Genomic DNA, 7,083 nt, shown 5'->3' on the forward strand with positions numbered 1-7,083 from the left:
TAGTGTGTTATGCTAAGAAATCCATGAGGTTATTTCAGGTGAAATATTTAGACTACTGCCTGGAATGGAGTAAGTGTAATAAAAGTTGAAGTCTTAGTTATAATTACCACGTTCTCTATATGAAAAATGTTGAGAATGTTTGGTTTGAGAAAGAAAGCAAAGATTAATTCTGGAGGAATTATTTTCCAATTGCCAGAAGGAAAGGCCTGAACTTTTGCATTTTAAGGTGAACATACTAGCTGTGCGGAGAAGGGCTGGTTGGAAGAGGTCTCATCCTAGAGACACAGTTCAAATTGGTTTGTAAAAATGTAGTTCAAGGGGGCCTCCCTTGGTGGTGCAGCAGTTGAGCGCTGGGCTTTAAAACTGCCCCTAGCCTCTGCAGCACCGGTTTGATCCCCGGCCGCTGGCGAGGGTCCCACATGGCTCGCAGACCTCTCCTGCGGCCACCTGCTCCCCTCAGCAGTGTAATTCATCAGTCTGCCTGTTCTGTTCCCCCTCTCTGGCTCTGGTGAATTCTCTCACCCTCCCACGCTACTGATTGTACCCAGTGCTTGTATAAATAAATAAATAAATAAATCTTTTAAAAAAATGTAGTTCAAGGGACAGTTAAGTTGGTTTGGAAGGACAAGGATGATGAATGTAGTTTTAGAAAATTAGGCATCAGTGTTCAGGACCAACCATACAAGATAGTGAAAAGTGGTAAAAACTGAGCAAGGAAGAGTTACACAAATCACTGTAGGAATTAAAGATTTATTTATTTATTCACACAGGCACTGGGCATAGTCAGAAGCGCGGGAGGGTAAGAGAGCTCACCGGGGCGAGAGCAGGGAACAGAGCAGGCAGACAATGAGGCACAGCACTGAGGGGAGCAGGGGGCAGCAGGAGAGGTCTGCGCGCCATGTGGGACCCTCCCCTGGCGGCTGGGGATCAAACCAGCGCTGCAGAGGCTGCGGGCAGCTTCGCAACCCAGCGCTCAACCGCTGAGCCACCGGGGAGGCCCCACTTTAGGAATTAATGAAAGTGTTTGGAGAATCCAGCAGAGCCTGTTTTCCTGTAGAACACAGCTATGATATGATTGTTACTTTGAAAAATATAAGATGCACTTGGGAAATGGGACAGGGAAGAAAAATAAACCTTAATTTCTGCCTTAATATGAACTAATTTAAGTAATTATCTAACTTCCACTGTTCACCTAATGGTAACAGACTACTTGAACATAGTGATTATTAAAATGAGTGATTATTTTGGTGAATGAGATCTGTCTAACAGGTAAAGTGCTAGGTAGATTATTACAGTGAAAAAGCAAAAGGGTACTAGCTATCTGAAAGAAAGATGGGAGGAATGCTTGAAAAATGCAAATGGCAACAAATGTTTTGCTTCATTTGCACAATTCCTTAGGGCTGACACTTAATTTTTTCAAAGGAACTGGCATAGGTCTTTCATTTATTCAGTAAATACATATATTAAATAACCTATCTGTTCTGAGCATTTCTAAGAGCCCAAGATACAATAATGAATAAGAGAGTTAAGTAATCTGTTCCAAAGATACTGCATGCTTGTTGGAGAAGAAAAAATTAAGTTTACAAGTTAGAAAAATAAGTAAATACAGTAAGTTCAGGTTGTAATCAGTAAAATAAAGGAAATTAATGAGACATTACAGAAAGTAATGGAGGGTTTTTGTTATGTTTTTTTTTGTTGTTGTTTATTTGTTTGTTTGTTTGTTTTTTACTCTGGATACTCATGGATATCCTCATCCAAAGGAGATGTGAAATGGTTTCTACATATTTTACATTGATCATTGTATGAGACAGGTTAGTACATGAACAGAGAATTTAAAAAAAATATTTATTTATTTAAGCTTATAAGAACCTGGGTACAGACCAGAGGTGTGGGGGTGCGGGGTGGTGTTGAGAGAATCCACCAAAGACAGTGTGGGTAGCAGAACAGGCAGACTAAATGAAATACACTGCTGAGGGGAGCAGTGGAGAAACAGGAGAGGTCTGCTGCACCATGTGGTTAGCTCCCTGCCAGGCCGGGGATCAAACTTGTGGTGCAGAGGTTGTGGATAGCTTCATAGTGCTGTACTTAACCCCTTGTGCCACCAGGGAGGGCCTGAACAGAGAATTTAAATTAAGGGAACTCTTTTTTTTTTGGCAGAATGAAAGTCACAAGGCTATGCTTTAAAAAATAAATGGAATGAACAATATTAGAGTATAGTTATGTACTATGCTCTAAAATATTCAAATATAAAAAGAAAAAAATGATGACATAAGACAAAGGGGGATCATTTTTGTCAAGTGGAATCTTAAATGGGGAACTGGGATGGGACCTAACACAAAAAAGAGCAACAGCTTTTGGTAGCAAATGAACATTTCTTTTATTCTAGAGAGGATGTAACAGTATAGATACAGACAAATGAATAGCTTTATTGATAGGCAAAGAAGGACCAACCACTTGGTTTTCTTTTTCTCCTATATTTACTGTTCTAGTCAAACCCAACCAAGGGGAGAAACATTTAAATTGTTCACCATGATGTGCTGTTGGTTTCTACACTTCTAAATACACTTAATTAAAGCTTTTCCCGTGAGTAAGAAATCCATTTTAATGTAAATGCTGACATACTGAGTAGAGGTTATAGTTTTATTTCAAAGTTTGAAGAAAAGTGTTTTGCGCAAACTATTAGTTCTGTAAGAAGGAATATGCCCACATCGAGCAATTTCATGAATCATTGGTCTCTACTGCTACACATAAGGACATTTTTTAGATTATGTCTAAAGTACTGCTATGTAGTTTTCTAGTCATGTTTGTATGTCTGTTGGGAAACATTATATATTTTTATAAACAAAATTACTTAACATATGGAAATAAAACAGAAAATTGCTTTTTGAAGAACAAAAATGCAAAATTAGCAAAAATTTTCTGTGCTAAGAAAAGGTTTTCAAAAATGTCAATCTCGCCTTCATTTAACTACAACATTTTGATATATTAAAAAAGAAAACTTAAATCCATGCAAATCTTCATTCAATTAATGTGGTAAATATTTCTAAAGTCTGCATCTCACATATCATTTGAATGAATTATGATATAACGAGTGAATCTGAAGTCATAATTGGTATACTGATGAAGTCTTAAATCCTATTTCTTAAATTCTTAAGTACAGAATATGAATTTATTTGTGGTTCCCCCACTATGTCTAGGATTCTGGTAACTTGAACTCTACTTTTGCTGTCATTGGTTTTTTTTTTTTTTTTTAAAGATTTATTTATTTATACAAGCGCTGGGTACAGTCAGACGCGCGGGAGGGTGAGAGAATTCACCAGAGCCAGAGCGGGAAGCAAAGCAGGCAGAAGGACCGAAGTACACTGCTGAGGGGAGCAGCGGGCGGCAGGAGAGGTCTGCGCACCATGTGGGACCCTCTTCCGTTGGCCGGGGAGCAGCCAGGGATCGAACCGGCGCTGCAGAGGCTGCGGGAAGCTTCGCAACCCAGCGCTCAACCTCTGCGCCACCGGGGAGGCCCTGCTGTCATTGTTTTTTTATACTATTTATTAACTACATGCATATAACATTTGCATACCAAATTTTAAACAATCACCATGTAAAAATTTGGAAAACAAACTAATTCAATTTCCTTGCTCATTCCCTGGTTCAATTATCAGTCTGAACTAAATTTCCTCTCCATTTATTATAAATTGATTAATATATATTCATTCAAAAAATATTCATTGATACCCTATGTGCCAGCATTAGATATGCAGAAAATAAGACAGCAGAGTCCTCTGACCTAATAAAGTTTGAGAAAATTGTTTGTTGGAGAAAATCGACATTTAATTAATTTCAAGTATGCTGAGTGCTAATGAAAGGGAAACACAAGGTTTTGTGGAAGTGCAAGGCTAGTCAGGGTACAGAGACCAGAAGAAACATGGAAACAATTAAATGATAGAAACATGAGCATTGACCAACCAATCCTTAACCTTAATTTTCAAACATCACTTTTTACATTCTTGGCTGGGAAAAGCACTTGTATAATTTTGGAGAACGATGGTATCCTGGATGTTTGTTCTGAGTAGATTAATAACTTAAGTTCATGGAGCAAAAATCATCCTGATTTATCTATAATTATGGCATCGTTAGAGCAGTCTGATAATGAAACTTTATCTACAGTTGTCCAAACATCTTGGGTCTAGAAATAGCTGTAGGTCTCCAAACAAATCATTTCTAATTTTTATGTGGTAAATGTAATGACAACTTGAGAACTAGCTTCTAAATGAATAATGTCAGAAGATGTATCAGTGTTTCTAATTTGTGCTCTTCTTTTTCATTTGGCAGATAAACATTTTCAATGGAAATAATGAAATCAGTGCAGACAAGGCTGCTTTTATTTAAAAAGAGGAATGAAAAGCATGCTTTTTAAACTAGAGAATTGGCAAACAAAGTCAAAGGTTTTAAAAGATCTGGCTGTTCCTTACTGATTTAAAGGTATAGATGTCTAGAATTTGGAAAGCCTACTTTAAGTATTTTTTCAAATATGAAATTATGACAAGGCTTGATAATTCTCCCTTAATCACTATCAAGATACATAAACCTTTTGCCCTACTTCATGTCACAAGAAAATTCTTCATGTGAACTCTGCTTATGAGTAGAATTCTATGACAAGTCACATTTTAATGAAACAATATGAATGGTTGGATCTCTGTATAATACATGATTTAAGAAATGATTTTGAAGTTTATTCTAATGACTCAGTTTACCAATTTACAATATTGAAGCTTTTTATGATTTACTTAATAAGCTAAATTATTATGGTCTAGTCAAAACATAGTAGATAAGGATAGGTTTTGGTGAATTTCAAGCACTAGAGATCTCTTACTTATCCTACACCATCTTTAATTATACAATAATTCTATATATAAGATCATTTAAAATTTTCAGTTAATTGTAATTTGTATGTGTGAGTATATATGTATATGTAATCATATTTGTGATTAAGAGACAACAGCATTAAAGCCAAATTAAAGAATGTGCTTTTAACAACAAAATAAGGATATTGCTAGAATCAAGTAATGATAACACCTTCCATGGCAGAAAGAGAATGTAGTCTGAAAGTGCTAGTTAGAAACTGAGATCAAGAGATGGCAACCATTTCAACGATGAAGAGGAAATAAATGTAACTTGGGACTAGAATCCAGGTTTTATTATTTATTTATTTGTTCCACAATCATTAACTTATTCAGAGTTTGATATTTGCCATGCACTTTTCATATTAATCTGAGGAAACAAAGAGAGATGTATATCTCAGTTCTTGGTCTCTAGCCCTGAAATCTATAGTGACTCTACTCATCCTTATTTCAACCCATCACCTTTTTCATAAGAAAAAAACGATGTAAGTACACAATAGAAGAAATTAAAATAGGCCTGGAAGGTTAATTTGCAAAACTATAAAAAATACAACAAAAAGACAAAGAGCTGGAAAAGAGGAAAGAAAATTAGAAGGCCCATTTAAAAGGTATAAGATCTGGGTAATATGACTTTCAAGACAGAACAAGAAAATATAGCAGATCGAGCCTTGCAAGACAAAGGATACACATTTCTCTATGGAAAAGAGTTACCGAAGATAATGGAATAAATTAACCATATTATTTTGAAGTTAGGAATAATACTTAGAAGCAAATATATGCTTCCAATCTCTCACAAAAAAAAAAAAGAGAGAAAGAAGAAAAGAAATATATATATAGTACTAGGAATGAGATTTGCTTCAGAATTCTCAAAGCTAGATGTTAGATTGATAGGTTAATGTATCAATATTCTGAAGGAAAGTGAGATCTAATCTACAGTTTCATAATCATTCAAATGTTATTCAAGTAGAGGATAGAATTAAGAATCTCCGTACACAGAGATTCTGCACACAGTCTTAAAAATATTCTTCCCACACACTGTTACTCACAAAGCAAATCTATTAAATGCCTCATAATTAAGAGATAGCAAACCAAAAATGGAAAATGCAGAACACAGATATGAGGTTCAATCAGGAGAGGTGAAGGGAATCCCCAGATGATAATAAGGGCAGAGAGTAGCATAACTGCTGTGTCCTAAGCATAAAGAGATCCAGCCAGGATTTCAGCATGTTTATAAATGCATAGATCCTTATAGTTTAGAACTTCACAGCCATACCTTCTATTCTCCTGAAATGAACAGATTGGCACAATGAAAGCCGGTGAATCTCTTTTATCCATGAAATACAAAAAAGATATTGTTTTGCTAAGACAGAATAAGAAGGATAAAGATAATACTGGAGATGGCTTCTCACTTCTCTCTTCACAAGACTTCAGATCTTTGAAGACTGTAATTCAGAAAAAAACATAAATTTATTTATTATCTAATAAATAAATAAATTTATTATTATCTAATAAGAGTAATTATCCTCAAGACGGCACATGTTAACATATGCCTAAAATGCTCCTGGTAAATATCTAAAAAGCTGGTAACAATGATTTCCTTTAGGAAAGAGAAATGGATGGCTGAGGGAAAAATTTTAAGGGAATTACTTTGTACTTACCAATGATAATTTTGAATTTTGCACCGAGAATATGAATTATTCAAACAATGAATTAAAATGATGGCACTAAAATGTATCCTCCCTCCAGAGCCTTTAATTTTGTTAAATATCTTTGATGTGTTCACCACTTCCATGTAAGCAGGGTGATGCTGGTCCATACCTAGTTTCAAGCATGCCTGAGCCTCTGTGTCTTCTTTGCTATTGTAAAGTAATTCAGAAAAGGAGGTTTAAAATACCTGAGTGTAATAAAGGAAAATATACAAAATCAATTTAATTGGAACATAGGGGTTTCTCATATGGGGTATGACAGAGGAAGTTATATGTGTACCAAAATAATTTAAAATGCTGGAATAACTTCAAGCATTTATAATTTGCAAAATATGTACAAATTTTTTTAAGGGGTGGACAGTTATATTTTTTCACAGGAGACACAAAGCTCAGCTAATGGATTTTCATTTTCAAAAGTTCTTGTGTTTTTGTTTAGGAATCAATGTAAAACTCATTATTTTCCATTTCACTTATGCTAATTT

The sequence above is a fragment of the Talpa occidentalis genome, unplaced genomic scaffold, assembly GCF_014898055.3.
Source record: "Talpa occidentalis isolate TD23 unplaced genomic scaffold, MPIMG_talOcc4v2.1, whole genome shotgun sequence".
Lineage (NCBI taxonomy): Eukaryota > Metazoa > Chordata > Mammalia > Eulipotyphla > Talpidae > Talpa > Talpa occidentalis.